This window comes from Periplaneta americana, chromosome 4 (genome assembly GCF_040183065.1).
Source record: "Periplaneta americana isolate PAMFEO1 chromosome 4, P.americana_PAMFEO1_priV1, whole genome shotgun sequence".
Classification (NCBI taxonomy): Eukaryota; Metazoa; Arthropoda; class Insecta; order Blattodea; family Blattidae; genus Periplaneta; species Periplaneta americana.
Genome location: NC_091120.1, coordinates 206066065 through 206084239, shown reverse-complemented (window position 1 = coordinate 206084239; position 18175 = coordinate 206066065).

Sequence of the window (18175 nt, the reverse complement as noted above, 5' to 3'; positions counted from 1 at the left end):
TCTCGTTGTGGTTTCCGTTCCCGATTTATTGTGAAGCAGCCTTTACACGGTTAAATTACATAGTTTTGACTATCTAAACATTCTTGAAAATACCTTGGTGTTATCACGTAAGCTAATGTTCTTATTGAAGTATAAATACAATTTAGTGTAATAAAATATTGGAATATATTATTACTATTATTATTATTATTATTATTATTATTAGTATTTCTAAAAATAGAGGGCGGTATGATTTATCGCTTTAATGAAGTGTTGAACCACATAAGGTTGCTCGTTTAACATGTGCATCTATATATATATATATATATATATATATATATAATTTGAATTGGTAATAAAAATTACGGGAAAACGGCTGGACGGATATTAATAAATGACCCCACATTTTGAAGCTTGGAACCCAGAGTTCTCCAGAAAAATAGTAGTTTTCAGTAAAATGTCAATTTTCCTACATCATTTTCCTATTTTCCAAAATCCATCTGTAGTCAGTTTGAGAACTAATTAATTGAATTTCAGAATAAAACAAAACACACACTACAATAAACAATACGCTATTACACCTACAGAATTGCTGACATACTTAGAGTTCAGATGGGTCAGATTCTTTCACATCATAATGCCAATATGTCGATCTTCATTTGTGTAATATTTTGATAACGTATAAAAATAATATTACAAGTCTGATTCTCTGGTCTGTAGTTTTCCGAGTACAGCTGTGTATTCGATATTAAGAACTACAAAACTTAAGAATGTTTGGTGACATTATTACCATTAAAAATGAAATATTATTATAGTTAATGCTACACATAATTGTATACTGATGATATGAAAGTGAAATCTTTTGGGGCCTTAAGTAAGTAGACGCATAGAAAGAAGATTTTATATTAGATCTTCATTTCTATAATATACGGAGTAACGGCTATATATATATATATATATATTACTGAAAACTATAAACCTTACGTAACAGCGTGGTCGATCGACGGATGTTGCGTCAACATTTGTTGAGACTATAAATTAGGAATGCCTATAACATCGACATCAACGTGAAGTTTCGATTTTATGCACGAGAACGTATAATCTCATAAACTTCTTTCCATCTGACTGTAGATAATTATTTGAAGAGAAGTAATATAATGATAACGAGATACTAAGGTTATTGTTATGAACTTAACACTACTTGTATTAAACTTGTAGGATATGTGGAAATCAAACCACAGTATAGAGAACATATCTCTATACTGTGATCAAACAGTGGTTTTCTTCCTGCTCACAAGGAAGTAATGCCGTTGTTTAAAACTTCTGTCGTACGTAATTTTGACGTATAATGGATAAACAATTGATCCTCACTACTTTTCCCACCAAGAGAGCACCTCCTTCTTCTAGCTATGCCTCCGTCTTTCAGTTGCTGACTATAGTAGTCGTGATAGCAGGTTGCAACTTACACGCTTGGCCAACTTATTATGAGATATAATTATTTGGAAGTATACGTCAGATTTACGTATCAATAGTATTAATAGAAAAATTTTTTAGTGATGTTTATTTATTCCTCTAAGAGTGTTTTATGTAACAAAGTAACATTGGATGAAAACTTACGTGATGATCGACACCACTATGCAGATCATAGATGAAAGTACAGATGATGATGCTTATGATGATGCTGAAGGCAATGTAGAGATTGAATATGAAACTTGCGACAATGACAAGGATATAAGGTACAGTAGGAGAGATTGAGAATCACGTAGAAAGCAAGCGAATGGAGGAAGAAGGCAAAAAACAAGAAAACAGGGAGAAAAGAAAAGGAGAAGAGAAGAGAAAAGAAGGGAAGAGGGGAGAGGGCACGAGGGCGCGAGGGCACGAGGGCTAGAGGGCATGAAGGAACGGGGGCACGGGGGCACGGGGGCACGGGGGCACGAGGGCACGAGGGCGCGAGGGCACGAGGGCGCGAGGGCACGAGGGCTAGAGGGCACGGGGGCACGAGGGCACGAGGGCACGGGGGCACGACGGCACGAGGGCACGAGGGCTAGAGGGCACGAGGGCACGAGGGCGCGAGGGCACGGGGGCACGGGGGCACGAGGGCACGACGGCACGACGGCACGAAAGCACGAGGGCACGGGGGCACGAGAGCACGAGGGGAGAGGATATTTTCATAACTCTAACCTACAATCCACAATAACCTGAAATAGCTATTGCTTCACTCCCACATGTAAAACCGGCTGATCGTTCTGAAATTGTTACTTGCGTTTTCGCATTGGAACTCAAGAACTGAAGATGTATAGGTTAAATAAAAAGTATTTAGCATGAAGAAAACCATTCGGAGGGGTAGGCTTATGTTTCATTATTATGGAAGCAAATAACTTCCAAAATGTCTGGTATTCTTCATTGGAAATAAATTTGAAAAAATTTAGTTTGAACTTCTAATGAACTTAGTTAGCAGCATTTGCTGCACAAGCCACTAGTATGAATATAATGGTTGAACAGTTGAATATTAAACTTAAAACAATTGCCAAAACGTCTCCTGTGTTACCCGATTTGTTCACACATCAACGGGTAGCATCTTTAATATCCAAGCATAACAGGACCGCCTACATCTAATCACTGACCAGCTGAACAAAAGTGGCTCATATTCTTCTGTCTTATGAATATGTTCCTGCTTCCATTTTGTCTTAATTGTGTAATTGTCTTTGTGTTAACACGTTATTATGAATTTCCCTTTCCGTTTTCTGATTGAGTAGAAGAGAAAGCTTTACGATCATATCTCTGTCGGAATAAAAAAAAAATAATAATAATTATTATTATTATTATTATCATTATTATTATCTTTATCATTATTATTATCATTATTATTATCATTATTATTATTATTATCATTATTATTATCATCATCATTATTATCATTATTATTATCTTTATCATTATTATTATCATTATTATTATCATTATTATTATTATTATCATTATTATTATCATCATCATTATTATCATTATTATTATCATTATCATTATTATTATCATCATTATTATTATCATCATTATTATTATTATCATTATTATTATCATCATCATTATTATTATCATTATTATTATCATCATCATTATTATTATCATTATCATTATCATTATCATTATTATCATTATTATCATCATCATTATTATTATTATCATTATTATTATCATTATTATTATCATTATTATCATTATTATTATTATGATTATCATTATTATTATCATTATTATTATCATTATTATCATTGTCATTATTTTTATTATTATTATCATTATAATAATAATTATTATTATCATCATTATTATCATTATTATCATTATCATCATTATCATTATTATCATTATTATTATTATTATTATTATTATAGTTATTTATTCAATTTTCAATCACAATTATTTATCATACAAAAGTATGAAAAATTATTGTTTTAGTAACATATTATAAACTTGCACACAAACCTTTTTGACTTATGGCATCATTAAGTTCTTCTTTTCTTTTACAATATCTAAATATGCTATAAATTTGTAAGATGAAACAGTGAAAATGTGATAAATATAAACACTCATATAAAAACACATTAACATAAATTTACAAAATGTTTTGATGACCTAAAATTCGTCAACATGCTATTATTTTCTCATCAGATACACGATTAAGTTACTAAGTTCTGACTACCACCGGTAGTCTATCTGAAAATCCATCAACAGGCCTTCCCCTTCCTATTGATCTAATTCAGTGATATTCAATCTGTGGTACGAGGCACACGGGATTTTCTCAAGGGATACGCATCCTACTTATTACGTATGTAAAAATGCTGACAAATTTATTTTATTATACTTGTTGATAATTATTGCAGTTCACATATTTTGTTTCACAATATCAACTCTTATTTTTACTACTTCAATATACATAATTCATTAATTTCTTTTATGCTCGACCATGCCGAAATGTAGTAATTATACACCTGGTAGCAGCCCTTTAATGCATGTCATTAAAGTACACCTACTCATTAAAGTACAGGTGTTCAGCCAATGACAACTCAGCTTACAGGTGTTCAGCCAATGACAAATCAGCTTTGTACCGTTATAAAACCGCAAGTATTGATTATTCTCGGATATGCAATCGAAAGAGAATTAGCGAAAAGTCACGGAGGCTGGAAATCCAATACTGTCGCAGAAGGTTATGTTCTGTTACTGTAATAATTAGCGTTAATTGTAAATAATATTCAAATAAATTCAATTCGTCATCTCGTTTTTCAATGTCGAATTCAATAATCAAGGTTATATCAAGTTTAACGGGATTACATCAAGGTCAATGACATTATTGTTCCTCGGAAAAAATCAATACTTTCGCGTCTGCGCACATCTCACAATTCACGACCTAGAACAAGGTCACTTCCGATCTTGTCAGATACAAATAAAATGTATACATCTGAATGATTTCAAGTTAGAAATATGGTCGAGCATAAAAAGTTGTATGAAACTTGCCTATAATGGTAATTAAGACGCTCGTATGAATATTATGAAACTCGCTTACGCTCGTTTCATAACCAACCATACTTGCGTCTAAATTACTACCATTATAGGCTCGTTGCATAATGTACTATTATGCTCGACCATGCCGAAATGTAGTAATTTACACCTGGTAGCAGTCCTTTAATGCATGTCATTAAAGTACACCTATTCGTTAAAGTTCAGGTTTTCGATTATTCTCGGATATGCAATCGAAAGACAACGAGGGAAACGTCACGGAGGCTGGAAATGCAATACTGTCGCAGAAGGTTATGTTCTGTTACTATATTCATTAGCGTTAATTGTAAATTATATTCAAATAAATTCAATTTGTCATCTCGTTTCTCAATTCTAAATCAATTTCCAGGTTATATCAAAATTAGTTCATGTTATTCTGTAGATTATAACAAGGTCAAAGACAGTATTGTTCCTCGGAAAAAATCAATACTTTCGCGTCTGCGCACATCTCACAATTTACGAGCGATGCACAAGGTCACCTCCACTCTTCAGTTAGATACGAATAAAATGAATAGGCCTACTTCTGAATAATTTCAAGTTAGAAATATGGTCGAGCATAAAAAGTCGTATGAAACTTGCCTATAATGGTAATTAAGACGCTCGTATGAAAATTATGAAACTCGCTTGCGCTCGTTTCATAAACAAACATACTCACGTCTTAATTACTATCATTATAGGCTCGTTGCATAATGTACTATTATTGCATCAATAACGTTATGTTTTTTTTATTTAACGACGCTCGCAACTGCAGAGGTTATATCAGCGTCGCCGGATGTGCCGGAATTTTGTCCCGCAGGAGTTCTTTTACATGCCAGTAAATCTACTCACATGAGCCTGTCGCATTTAAGCGCACTTAAATGCCATCGACCTGGCCCGGGATCGAACCCGCAACCTTGGGCATAGAAGGCCAGCGCTATACCAACTTGCCAACCAGGTCGACGCATCAATAACTGTTATATAATAATAATAATAATAATAATAATAATAATAATAATAATAATAATAATGGTATAATAGATACCCGAAAAACCATCGGGCTCTAGAACTTGAGCTGTATTTCCATTTTTTTTTAACTGGAAATGACACTAATCTTACGATTTCAATAGGCTCTCGATTATATAGACCACATTGAGTTGTAGATCTACTAATGCATTTGTCTATGGTAATAAGTACTGTGGATTTCTGTTGTCATGAAGAGGCAAAAACAAATGCCTGACTATAAATATTAACGCGAAAAATACTAGTTATTTACGATATAAGTGATATAAGAGCATTATTAATATACGCTACTCTCTCGTTGTGTAACAACGCGAGTACATTAATATTGGGTTATCGCACATGTATTGTACAATATTTTATCTACATCCATAAAAAAATGAGCAGAGATAATTTGACGTTTGAAAAATTCTTTATTTTTATTTATTCTTTATTTTTTTTGTAACAAGCACTAAATTGAAGCTAACTATCTAGGTAGCAGTTGAAATAATGTATTGCGACGGTATAACTCCATGACAACCACAATGTTACTACAGTCTAGTATATAGCCTACAGTCACGAAGCTTGAGTTGATGAGGGTACAAGAAACAATAGACTGTGCCGGTACTGTTTGACATTGTCTGTGATGAGGCGATAGTAGCGATCCTAATGGTTAGCAACTATCTGTGGATGCATATCCCCTACGTATTGAGCTTCGTGACTCTATCTACTAGACTGTGTTGTTACTATAAACAAAACTTTGTTTTTACTGCAAATTTGTAATTTGCAAGTTTTAAGATGAGTAATTCTGATTTAAAAGCAAGCTTTAAAACCCATATCCAGAAAAAGTTAATGCAAAAATTTACTATAGTCGCGACGCTGTTATTCCAGGCGTGACTCCTCCTCTTTGCTTACGTCTTAGGAAGTGAAGGCTCTATAAAGTCTAGGTAGGTAATATCGTTCGCCATTTTTATTCTTTCGTTGCCGAGCTACCATACGAGGAATCTATTTGCCACACCATCAAACATTATCATGTCGTAGCTCCTATGATAATAAATCAAACGCACTGTAAGTCAGCAAATAATTGAGCGGCAAATAACGTCTTCGTGTGCTTTCTGCGAACGCCAACGAAAGAGCCAAAATGGCGGGCGATTATATTAAGTATTTATCGAGCCTTAAGAAATGAATAACGTCTTCATCAGCGAATCATAAGACGCACACGTTTAAATGTAGCCGACCTGCACCGCGATTGGCTGCCGGAAATTAGAGCGACGGGACTTCACGTTGTCATATTATGTTATACTTAGTTTCAATACATTTTTAAATATACTTGATACTATCATTCATTCCTGAAAACGAGTAGGATAAGAAAAACGAGTGTGGTAATGAACTTCATATCCCACTTAAATTCAATGGGAAAAGACGCTATTGCTTATGGGTATGGATAAAAATTAACTGGTATACCGTACACATGAGAATGTCCCGTAAATAGTTTTATTTTCTTTATGTGAATAATTCCGACTTTGTATAGCCTAAACTCTCTATAGTTACGTGTATATTGCGCACACATCTGTTTCGCGTTCATGTCAATGTGCAACTGAATTATATTATTTTTTAATAAGTTGCAACCCCCATTAATTATAATAAATAAAGTAGGTTATGTAGCCTACCTATGCGGACTCCCCCCGTGTATAAGATTGGAGTTCATCGGATATGACATAAGCATTTCCATGGCGATTGTTGTAATCGAATGACATCAGTCTATTTCATCAAATCCTTTCATTCTTTTATTATTGTACAGTAGCGTGCAAATTAATCCGAACAACGTAATTACTTATGCAAAAACACTCAAACGGGATAAAAAAAAGGATCTAAGACATACCTCAGTAATCTATGTGGCCTCCCTTGTTCCTAATAACAGCTCTGAGACGATTTGGTATGGATTCCACTAATTTCCCACAAATATTTTTCATTTCTTCATCGCGAAACCATACACCAATGAGGGCAGAAATCATCTTCTCCTTTGTAGAACAATCCATTTTTTGCATTCTTCTTTTGCAAATTGACCACAAGTTCTCAATGGGGTTGATGTCGGGTGAGTTGCCTGGCCAGGGGAGTACCTGAATATTCTTCTTGTTGAAGAATTCTGTAGTTCTTCGAGACGTATGGCATGGTGCCAGGTCTTGTTGGAACACACCTCTGCCATCCGGAAATGATTTTTGCAGCTGGGGTACGATTCTGGTTTCCAATAAGTGAATATATTTGTCAGAATTCATTATTCCCTTGATAGGTATTAATGCTCCAGGCCCTTCATGTGTAAAACAACCCCAAAACATTACGTACTTTAGGGGGGTATTTGGGTGCTTGTTGGAGATGAGCTGCTGTTACCTTTTCGGATCCTTTCCCTACGTAAGAAACACGGTGGCCGTGGACCTCGAAATGAGACTCATCGGAAAAAAGTACATTCTTCCAGTCATTCACTGTCCAGTGTTGATGTAATTTTGCCCACATTAAGCGTTTTTTGCACAAAACAGGGGTTAGCAGTTGCTTCTTAATAGGCTTACGAGCCCTTCGTCCAGTTTCCAAAAGCCTACGCCGCACTGTTGTGACGTGAATATTCGCCCCAGTGGTAGCCATTAACTCGCGAGTTAAGTCGACAGCAGTTAGTCTAGAATTTAATTTACTTTTCCTGACAATTAAACGATCATCTGCAGGTGAAGTCTTCCTTTTCCGGCCACAGTTTCCTTTTTTCTGGGGTGTGACGGGTCCAGTCTCCCTGTATCGTTTTATGATCGAATTAATTAACAGTAGCCAAACCGATGTGACATTCTGCAGCAATTTGTCTCTGTGTCATAGAAGAATGCTCTGCTAATGTTATAATTTTAGACCGTTTTCATGGAGTTGTATCCATTTGTGAAGACGACAGAATGTACACAGGATTGCAGTATTAAGTCTTCAACACAACTGAAATGCTTATAAGTACAAAACGACAGCCAAATTGTCACATATTATAAAAAAATAATGACAGACCTTCAACAATGGAATTACACGTACTACAGATGTCAATTAAAGCGGTATGAGCAGCTGTGTGGCCAACAATGAGAGAAAATGTAAAAATATGTCGTGTTCGGATTAATTTGCACGTCGAATTAGACGCTACACGTTAAAATTGATAAGAGAAAATTCACGATGGCTACAAATTATTGGAAAATTTCAGAAGGCTATATTTTCGCCAATATTGAACATAAATACATGATCTTACCACCATTTGAAAGAGGGAAGTTTGAAGTTTTATACTGACCTTAGATGCACTGGAATGAGCCCAACGTGTAATACAAAAATATTCTTTGTTCTTAACTTCTATGATAAAATGTTTAGCTTTCATTAATCAGGCAATCTTGTCGTACTTTAATTTTTATTGTAATTGTAATTGTAAATTTAATGTTAATTGTAATTTTATTGTTCATAATATAGTTGTAATCCCCTGGTAGAGGGGCAGAGAAGGCCTGACGGCCTTATCTCTACCAGGTTAAATAAATAAATACTAATACTAATACTAATACGACAGATTTCCAGGCGGTGATCCCATTCTTGCCAAACTCTACCAAGCATGTCTTGTGTGACGTTCCTGATTGCTGTTAATGCTCCTTCTCAATTCGGCCAACGTCACTGGAAGTGGAGATACAGTAAACATTGTCCTTGACGAAACCCCACAGAAAGTAATCACAAAATGTAGTAGTCCACAACTGTGGAATAACGGTTAACGCGTCTGGCCGCGAAACCAAGTGGCCCAGGTTTGATTCCCGGTTGGGGAAAGTTGCCTGATTGGGGTTTTTTTCCGGGGGTTTCCCTCAACACAAATATGAGCAAATGCTGGGTAACTTTCGGTGCTGGACCCCGGACTCATTTCACCGGCATTATCACCTTCATCTCATTCAGACGCTAAATAACCTAAGATGTTGATAAAGCGTCGTAAAATAACCTACTAAAATAAAATAAACACACTGTGGTATCCGGTGAACAGGGTGGTCATATACAGAAGGTGCTGTCTGCGGCCGTTGCACGACCAATCCATTGATCTGGTAGGTGTTGATTTAGGAAAATTGGCTAAAGCCACAACTCACGAACGAGGAGGAACACGGGTTCAATTTACAACAATACGGAGCCCTTCCACATTCACATACAGATGCACGGAGGTATCTAAGTTAAATGTCTCAATTCTAATGGGGAATATGTTGAAAAATTGTGCAATAATTGCTATATTTGTTTCATAAATCTTTCCATGAATTGTGCTTTCTCTCTGTAAACGGCCCCAGGGTAAATCACTTAACATGGCGGAAGAAAAATATTAATATTTTTATCTGCCCCCGTGAAAATGATTGCTTGTCAGACGTGCCGGTATTTATATGAATGAAGTATCAAGTCATGTTGACATTGTCTAATAAGTCAAGACTCAAAGGATTAAAATAACAGTGAAAGAAATTCTGTTAATCATAAATAACTACAGTATTTAATGGTTCACGTGACGTTGACATTGTGTGAAGAATATCAAGGCTAAGATCATTCATAAATAGTAAAATAAATTTTATTTCACATGCAACATTAATTGCTGCAACAACGACATATATCTAAAACGCTAGAAGCTACGAAGTCTGCAAATAATCTGCAGCATCATCTAATGTCTAAATATATAACGATGTATTAGAATGTGGAAAAGAAATAACTAAGGTTCACAATAATTATTTTGCAATTCATATTGCGGATTTGTTCCGACCAGTCAAATACTTACTTACTTACTGGCTTTTAAGGAACCCGGAGGTTCATTGCCGCCCTCACATAAGCCCGCCATTGGTCCCTATCCTGAGCAAGATTAATCCAGTCTCTATCATCATATCCTACTTCCTTCAAATCCATTTTAATATTATCTTCCCATCTACGTCTCGGCCTCCCCAAAGGTCTTTTGCCCTCCGGCCTCCCACCTAACACTCTATATGCATTTCTGGATTCGCCCATACGTGCTACATGTCCTGCCCATCTCAAACGTCTGGATTTTATGGTCCTAATTATGTCAGGTGAAGAATACAATGCGTGCAGCTCTGTGTTGTGTAACTTTCTCCATTCTCCTGTAACTTCATCCTTCTTAGCCCCAAATAATTTCCTAAGAACCTTATTCTCAAACACCCTTAATCTCTGTTCCTCTCTCAAAGTGAGAGTCCAAGTTTCACAACCATAAAGAACAACCGGTAATATAACAGTTTTATAAATTCTAACTTTCAGATTTTTTGACAGAAGACTAGATGACAAAAGCTTCTCAACCGAATAATAACAAGCATTTCCCATATTTATTCTGCGTTTAATTTCCTCCCGAGTGTCATTTATGTTTGTTACTGTTGCTCCAAGATATCTGAATTTTTCCACCTCTTCGAGGGATAAATCTCCAATTTTTATAGTTCCATTTCGTACAATATTCTTGTCACGAGACATAATCATGCCAGTCAAATACTACAGTAAATTTAATATTTGTTTTTTTTTTTGGCCTAATTTAAGCAGGTATTTAAGTTCGATGACATAGAAACTAGGGAAGAGCAGCGGATATTTGGATGAAAGGAATACTTCCAACATTGAGGGAGAGGGATGAAAATTTTTGGTTTGATACGCAAGACTGTAAAAGAATTATTAAATATATATATACAATTCCTGGTGTAGTGGAAGAGAAGGCCTGATGGCCTTAACTACACCAGAATAAATAAATTAATAACTAATAAATAAATAAATAAATAAATAAATACAATTGTAATAATTGTAATCATGGGCTCCGGAAAAATGTATTAACATTGTAAAACTGGAAATATACAGGGACATCATTTTATTTTTACTAACAATTTTTAATATTAACCTGACTATACCTTTGGCTTAAAGGTTGTGAACCGGAAACACCGTTTGCTACCCTCTTCCACGACTGGAGTTCGATGATACTGGCGTAAGATACAAACAAATCACTTTACTAGGTATAGGAGGGATGAAAAGTAGTTCATCCATATACGTAAAGTAGGAAATATCGCGATTTTGAGTTTGATAATTTTCATTAGGTTTTTCTTTAATCAAAATACAGTACTGTATTAACAATGAGTGTTTTTACTCTCGAACTGAGCTATCCATTCGGACGTATTCATTATGCAGTGCATATTGTACTGTCTACAGCACATCAGCGTACAATATAGAGAATGAAGTTAAATTGAAAAATAATCATAATATGGATATTTAAACATATATTTGAAAATGATGGGCGTTCATTTCTATACATGTTTCAGTTTTTTTTTTTTTTTGCATATTATCGCACATAGACTATTATACCTAATTCCAATTACCAGTTTCGTCCTTCGTACTAATAACTCAAGTTGAAATAATTGTGTATTACTCTATAAAAGAGTACCTTACGTACTATAAATTCAATCTTCATTTCTGCCCGATCCGAAAAGATAAAATCATTCAGACATGCTATCTACTGTCCGTTCAAGTGGTTTTGTCGCAGGGTCGTAGAAAGGGGGGAAATCACGTGACAGTTAATTACTTAACGAGCCCCTTTCATTTAAGTTATTTTAAACAGTTGTACAATATTACGTAGACGTCCAATTCCTAACAGAAATTAATGTTTTCAGAAAAGAGCTAAGACAGCCCAGCCACAGAGGGACGGGCAGAAGCGGGTGGGAGAAATCGGGATGCGATATAGGCAAACGCACGACAGTACCTGTGTGAGAATATGATTCAATATTGAAAGCGAACATATTTCTGGAACGTACTATACTCACTAACTCAGTACTGTTTGTGTTTACTATGACCGTAAGGCGACTTTGACTGTATACGCTTGGTTCTGTGTGAAGAACGGTTGGAAGTTTACGAGTAGAGAGGGTGGGAGTGAAGTACATTCAAAAACTCAGGTACAATAAAAATTGAAATAAAAATAAAATGATGTCCCTGTATATGCATAATGCAGAGCTTTTCTTTCACACTGCGGCCGGCGCACGGCGGCTCGCATACCGGGCGCACCAACTCGGACTCCCGTCGAAACAGTTAAAATATCCCCGGAGCTGGGACTATCAGTCTGATGTCACACTCGGCGAAGATTCTTCTGCGAATACTGAATCCACGTTTACATTCTAAGATGGAAAAACAGTTGGAAGAAGACCAGTTTGACTTCAGGAAGGGAAAAGGTGTTAATAAGCTTTCAATAGAAAATGCTAGTACATTCGAACAGTGGTACACAGAACACTCAACATACCAATGAACCAACAAGATTACAACGAAGAGCTAAACACTATCAAATACAGGGACATCATTTTATTTTGTGCGAGATCGTGCGTATTTGCTTGTTTTCCGCACAGAACCAATACGCGGTAAGTGTGAAATACCACATTCAGTATTCCCAACGTAACACATAACAATTTCCCTCTTCTTACTGCTTAAGCGCGACATTCATTTTACTGCTTTAGGCTTTTAACATATTATTTTTAGAGACGTTTAACATAGTAATAATTATAAATTGGAAACTTACCACTGCAATTTCACCTAAATTGCAATGTTAATTATTGTTTTTAAATATTTGCAAAAATTAAGTAAAGTCTACTACTCCACGAAACTTATTGCATTCCTGATACAAGTAACATTAAGGAAGCCGTGAAAAAATCAACGAGATTCCAGATGCCGATGTTATTACTGCAATATGTTATATAAATAATATTGTTAAAATATTAAAATGAAAAATAAATCATTACATAACCTTACCGTTTGTTTTAAGTTCGCATTTATAGACTGGGGGAAAAAAAGACAGACGTAAATCACGGCTTGCTGGAGTATAGTAAACACAGAAAACATCTTACAGCAACAATGTTGAATAAAGATATTTTGGTGTTCCGAAGTTGGCGTCATTAAACAGAAACCAACATGGAGATTTCATTGCAACTAATTAGAAATTCGTCTTTCAGGTATGTAATAAACGATCTTCGCACAAAATAATGTACGATACACGAGCGGTATGTTTGTTTTCATGTTCTCGGAAATTAAAAAAGCTCAACTACGTTTCGCTTTTTCAATCTTATCCTCGACCATGAAAACGTCAACATACCGCTCTTGTAACGTATATTACTATTTACTTGCATTTTTATTGTACCTGCATTTCGGAATGTACTTCACTCCCACCCCTTCACTAATGTCCTTGCTCCCGTCAGACATACAAACTTACGGCCGCTGTTGCGTTCGAAGTCTTCAAGCAGTGAAGTAAACACTGCAGTGTATAGTGTGTTTCAGAAATATGGTTGCGTTTTCTATAGAAGAAAGAACCTATATTAATAATATCGTACTAAAAATTATATTCAAGAAACGATAAATTCAATTTCAGAGGATATGATTCAAAATGTTTTTAATAATATGCGTAAAGAATTGAAGCCTGCATTGTAATGAACGGCAACCATTTCAGCAACTTGTTTAAAAATTCATATTAGCTTATTTTGAATTGAGGTGGCTAGAAGCAAAGGAATGCTAGTGACATTTGTAATAACATGAGTTAAGTGCATCCAGTGTAAGCTAAAGTATCTAAAATTTTAGTGGCAAAGGGATATTTTAATCGCATCACACATTAAAATTTAAATAAAAATTTCACCGGTTTTACAAAAGCTTAAATATTTAATCCCCATTTTCTCAAAAGTAACTTAAGTGCACTTACAGCCCTTTACTTATGACCCCCTTAATTTAAATGCACTCTCTATATTGTATGTTAACATCAATAATTAATATGCTAAATAAAGTAGACATTACATAACGAACATAGCCGCCTAAAAAGTTGAGTTTTTAGAAAAAAATTGTTACTACCCTACTGTATTTTGATAAATTCCGTAAAAGTGATAATCAAACTGAAAATCGTAATATTGTATTTCCCTACAACATAAATAGATACACTACTTTTCTCTCCTCCTATACCTAGTAAAATGATTTGTTTACATATTGCACTAGTAATATCAAACTCCTGTAATGGAAGGGGACAACAGTGTTTCAGAGTATAGCCAGGTTAATGTTAAAAATGTTGGTAAAAATAAAGTGATGTCCGTGTACATAGCACAAGAAAACGGATACAACCCTAACATAATAGACAACATAATACGTTAGACAAAACATAACTTAATCACAAAAAACATAAGAATACAACACAAACATAAGAACACAAAAAATACATCACACTAACATACGAAAACAAAAACACACACAAAATTGCAACCTCATTCAAGAAATTAAATTACAACATCGCATACAGAACAAATAACACTCTACAAAAACATGTCAACACACAAACAACACAAACAAACAAATACAACCACACAGGCGTATACAAACTCAAATGTAACACCTGCAACAACTTCTACATACGACAGACAGGCAGATCGTTTCAAACAAGTTACAAAGAACACATCACAGCCATAACAAAATTACAAAACACCTCCACATATGCAGAACACATCACAAATGCTAACCACACCCACAGAGACATCAACACAGACATGGAAATACTACACATCCAACCAGTTCACAAAGTGCAGTCGTAGAGAACGGTTGTGTAGTAAGCAGCATATACAAGTAGGTTAGCATGTGAAGAAGGTATGGGCGGCGACCTAAATTCTTACAGGGCGCGAATCGGGTGCTTCAATGCAGGGCAGTGTTGCAGATGTTCAAAAGGTGAAAATGCAATAGTGTCTGATAGCATCAACATATTTGTGGCCGCAGCTGTTTTATCAGTTCTACTGATTATTGGAAAAGTGGAGTTAAACCCTGGTCCTGGAGATACAGAAGGAAGAGTCTACAGTGATGAAGTGTTTCAAAGAGAATGGATAAACTATATGAAAGAAACGAGAGAAGACAGACTGAAGGCAAGTTTTCTACTAAACAAAGTAGCAAGTGATATAGATACATTAGTAAACAGATACACTGAAGTGGAAAATAAGTTAAAGGAGGTTATCCAAGAGGAGGTGGTGTTAAAATCGATAGTTAAAAAATGGGAAAATGATAGTAGAATTAATAACATTATAATTTATGGTGTTGAAGAGCGCAATCATGAAAAAGGAATTGATACTGGTTTCGTTGTGTTAGAATTATTAACTAAGTATTTCAGTCTAAACTTGGACATAAGTGCGATAAATAACGCGTATAGAGTCGGTAACGGAAAAAAAAGACCAATTATTGTGAAATTGAACAGTTACTTTATCAAAGAGCACATCATTGCCAATACGCGTCAGCTCAAAGGCACAAATATATTCATAGAAAATGACTTTGCAAAAGAAATTAGAGAGAAAAGAAAGAAACTAATTCCAATATTAAAAGAAGCTCGAGGTAAAGGATTGAGGGCAACTTTAGTAAAAGATAAAATGAAGATAAACGGAAACATAGTTAACGTAGAGGCCTTAAATAATCAATTCACTGAGGATTTATTAAGTTGCTGCAACAACAGAAATAACGAAATAGAGATTTGTGGAAATAGAGCATCATCGACACCACACGTAAACAGAAGTGCATCACGAAACAGGAAGTCTAGAAGCGTAGAGAGGACTGATAAGAAAAGTAAATCATCAAGCGGGCAGAAGGAATCAGAAATAACAAATAGAAGAATTGATGAGCTTACGGCAGTGAATGATATTAGAGCATACCTAAATAAACTAGACAGCACTGTTTTCACAGATCCCTTTAGAAGAAAGAAGAGTGAAGAAGGAAAACCTTGTATGGAAGAAGAGGCTGGAACCAGTGAAGATGCTGTTTGGGGAGCTGGGGCACAGACTGAGAGAACGACCAGTGAGGCTAGTCCGAGGCGCGCAAGTGAAAATACATCAAGGAGAAGCGATTGTGGATCAACCGGCAAAGTCAGCGCAAGTGAAGACCAATTAATAAGAATGCCACATGCCGTTGGTAGTCCGGGATGCGCGAGAGGAAGTGCTACAATATGGAGGAGCTGTGCGATACCGACCGATGAAGTAGAAGCAGGTGACGAACAGTTAATAAGAGGTAAAATGACAAATAGAAACTCTAACAGAAATAAAGTAGATTCAATCAAAACTATAGATACTGAACGAAACTACCTACTAAGAGATAGGCATCAACAAAGATTAAATTTTCCTAAAATCAGAAAAACTTATTATTAATTAAATAAGATAAGAAGACAGGTTTTGAAAATAAGATAGAATTACGTCAAGGTTTTTTAAAATAATAATAAAAAAAATTGAAAATAGAGAACTAAGGTAGTTATTAAGGTATTCCGATAGTTATATTAATTAGTAAAAGTTCAGAAGAAAATTTGACTTTATAAATTGGTTAACTAATATATTTTAATTTCAATAAGAATGCAATTATAATAAATTTATTAGATCATAATAGAAATCGTAATAGAAATGAATCGATAATGAGTACATGCGACACAATGATGAAACTAAATTGAGGTTGATTATGTAAGCAATTTGTCAAGCTTGTTTTTAAGCAAGCATGCGGTAGTCTTCATAGAAGTTACGCAAACGTTTCTGCTGACATGAAAATATTGCAAGAAAGAAAGATTAACCTACATATGGAATGTACCGATTCAGCTATTTCAGGTTCATGACTTACAGTATGTCGACATCTGATCATCTAATTGGAATAATAAATTATTATGTAAAATAAGACCTAAATATTACAATTAGATTTTGAAAAGGAACAAATAAATAAGGTTTAAAGTCTTAAGGGTTATCACGATTGGTTTAAACATGCACTAAAACAAGACGTAAGTGCAAGTTTGAACCAATAAATTATTGAGATTTGCGATAGATTAATTAGTTTAGGAAATTGTATATTTATTATGTAGAACTATATTTGTATATAGATCTTTTGTTAAATTATTAAGTTTTGTACTTTTGTGAACTATATCAATAAATCTATCTATCTTACACATCCAACCAAAACGCCAGAAACTAAACACACTAGAACAATATGAAATATACAGACACACAAAAATACACCCCAACAAAATTCTCAACACACAACTCAACTTCAAAACACACACACTCTTTGACTCTACACTATACCACAGGAACACACCCTCACAGGAAACACAGGAAACAGAACAAGTGGCGCCAAGACCAACAACGACCAGTTCTGAAGATGACCCATAAATAGGTCGAAACATGTAAACGAGGTACGTTGAAATTTAACACAGGAAAGTCATACAATACATATTCCGACATAAGTTTATTTCCAGATTCATGAATAAGGCAAAACCGAATTATTAAAATGGCTCTTACTTTGTTGACACTAATCCACAACCCTTACATAAATGTGAGTGAACAAAACGAAATGATTTGCATAATTTATTTGATGATGTGCTTCTGGTCGTCATCCAACGAATGTGTTTTAACACGATGCTGCTCCAGCTCATTTGAGCCTGATAGTTCGTAATTGTTTTAATGATCGATTTCTCCAAAGATGTATTGGTCGAAGGGGATTCAGAGCATGGCATGGCCTGATTTGAATCCAATGGATTTCTTCGTCTGGGGACATTTAAAGTCCCTGGTTTATGCGACTCCTCTACTTAATGTTGATATTCTGAGAGCGTATCCAAATGGATTTCACGAAATACGAAACACTCCAGGAATTTTCAACA